Below are 2,760 nucleotides of genomic sequence, written 5' to 3' on the forward strand. Positions count from 1 at the left end.
AGAGAGAGAGAGAGAGACAGAGAGAGAGACAGAGACAGAGAGAGACACAGACAGACAGAGAGAGACAGAGAGAGAGACAGAGAGACAGAGAGATAGACAAAGAGAGAGACAGAGAGAGAGACACAGAGAGAGAGAGAGAGAGACAGAGAGAGACACAGAGAGAGAGACAGAGAGAGAGACAGAGAGACAGAGATAGAGAGACATTGAGACAGACAGAGAGAGAGACAGAGAGAGAGACATTGAGAGAGAGACACAGAGAGACACAGAGAGAGACAGAAAGAAGAGAAAGAATGAGAATAAGGAGAGAGATTTTTTTTAAAGATAAGGGAAGAGACAGAGATAGAAACGAGAGATATGCAGAGAAAAGAAAAGAAGAGCAGAAATGGAAGAGAAAGAAGAGAAGAAATAAAGTTGTGTGTGTGTGTCTACACGTTTTTTTGTTATGTTTTACGTGATTCGAATGTTCCTTCCGAATCAAAAATTATACACCCTAGACCAGGGGTTCTCAACCTGTGGGTCGCGACCCCTTTGGGGGTCGATTGACCATTTGCCAGGGGGTCGCCTAAGACCATCGAAAATATGGGTTGTTATTGTCTACCTTTCAATTCTGTATTTGTGTAAGGGGGGGGGGGGGTCGCGACAGAATTGGGGGTTGTAAAAAGGGGTCGCCGAGCTTAAAAGGCTGAGAACCGCTGCCCTAGACCAAACTTCCTTCAGGATAACGGGGGGAGGGGGGGGGGGGGCTTTGGGCAGGGTTTGTACTAGGCATCATTGAACCGACAATCCAGACCACACATCGTCAGCGAAGTCTATAAGTTCGCCAGAATAACAAACAAAAAAGACTACAACAGAGACGGAGCCATCCAAGCCAAACAATAAAATAAAAAAAAATTGTTTTAAACAAAGCTATATTTAAGTGTAGTTGTATCAATTAGTTTAGATCAGTCATGTAATAAAATTTGTAGTAGATCTAGACCAGTGATGCACAATATACGGCCCGCGAACCACATCCGGCTCGCCTTAAAGTCAGCAGAAAGTGTAGAAAATCCTTCCTTTGTATAAAAAAAAAGTTTGATAAATGCATTTTTTCCTACGTTATGTCCTTCACTATTAACCCTTAACATTTGTGTGTTTATGAAATGGGACTCTGAATGTCGAATCGATACCTGGAAAAATGAACGGATTTTTACTTTTTTGTGGAACATGAGAATAAGCCAACATAGGCTATATAAGTTGTAAAGAAAGTGTAGCTGTTTAAAAAACAAACCATAAATAACGGCATTACGAAACGCATTCGCTTGGTTTTTGGGCCGCTAATAAAAGATTGTTAAACTTCGCTTAGAGAGAGTGGAGGAATGAGGAGAATAGGCCTATTTACCAGAGACAAGAAAAATGAGTCGTGGTGAAGCTAGCTACAATGTTGCTCACATTTTAAGTAAAGAAATGAAGCCACTTCCGACGTGTAAAAAAAAAATAATTAAACTTCCATTATCTCATTAATTTATGCGTAGGCTAAGTTTCTAATCAAATAGTTTCAGGTTAATTTCATTTCGTTTTTTTATACCTTTTCTTTCATGTGGCCCGCGACACAAGTGTTGGAAATTAAAATGGCCCACCGGTCTAATTAGGGTAGGCATCAGTGATCTAGACCAGCAACAATTAATCTGTGCGATTAGAAATATTTTTACCAATTTTCTTCTTGTTTAGCTCCATTTCATGCTTTTAGATTTCTCAATGCACTGTGATCCTATCCTTGTCTTGACCAGTTGGGAAAAGGAAGGGGAGGGTGAAAGAAAGGGATATCTGGGTAAATTTTTAATTTATTCGCTTTTTAAAAGCATTTTTAAACATTTGAAGAAAAAAAGCGGGGGAGCGAATTCGAACTCATGGCTCGAGCCTCCACAAGCTGAGGTACAGACCACTCAGCTAGTGAAGTGACTATGAAAATGGAAGATTTTATAGTTTTCTATTGTTTGTAACGAGCTTAGTTTAAAGCGGCCATCTATCTTATCTTATCTTATATAATACAGACGTTACTTAAAAAAAGAAGATGATTACGTCCTACGCGTCATGCATTTAGTCATGCATATAATATTAACCAATGACTTAAATTCTGCCAAGTCACTGGTTTTCCTGGCTAGCTCAGGCAACCCATTCCATGCACTAATGGCACTAGGGAAGAAGAAGTATTTGTACAAATTTGTCCTAGCATATGGGACGAGGAATGGGCATTTATCTTTGTGTCTTTCAGAGTATTTTATTAAATTTTGTTTTTGTATTTGAAGATTATGATTCAGTGTTTTATGTATCATTTATAATCTATAAAGAGGACTAATTCAGCTTATGCCACCACTTCAGTCAGTTACAATATCTTCCTCTTGTTCAATTCACCAAATAAATAATTAATTACCAATAGTTAATTAACTGATTGGTTAAAAAATTAATTCGATTTTTTAAATTGATTCTTGTGCTTTCAGGAAAAAAAATAATTGTGCGAAATTTCAGCTTGATCCGAGATTGGGTGTCGGAGAAATAACGTTTAGGCCCTTCAAACTTTTACCAGACAGACAGACAGACAGACAGACAGAGTGAGTTGATATAAGCTTTGTAAAAAAAAAAACACTGCCATCAACAGAGCGCGTGTCTGGAAACAGCTCATAAAATAATGTGGTTAACAAAAGAAGAACGAATGGAGGACTTAGATTAGATATATATGTAAGTGGCATTCGTAGCACTCTTTTTTGATCGAAAAATAAAGAG

The sequence above is a fragment of the Biomphalaria glabrata genome, chromosome 2 (assembly GCF_947242115.1).
Source record: "Biomphalaria glabrata chromosome 2, xgBioGlab47.1, whole genome shotgun sequence".
Classification (NCBI taxonomy): domain Eukaryota; kingdom Metazoa; phylum Mollusca; class Gastropoda; family Planorbidae; genus Biomphalaria; species Biomphalaria glabrata.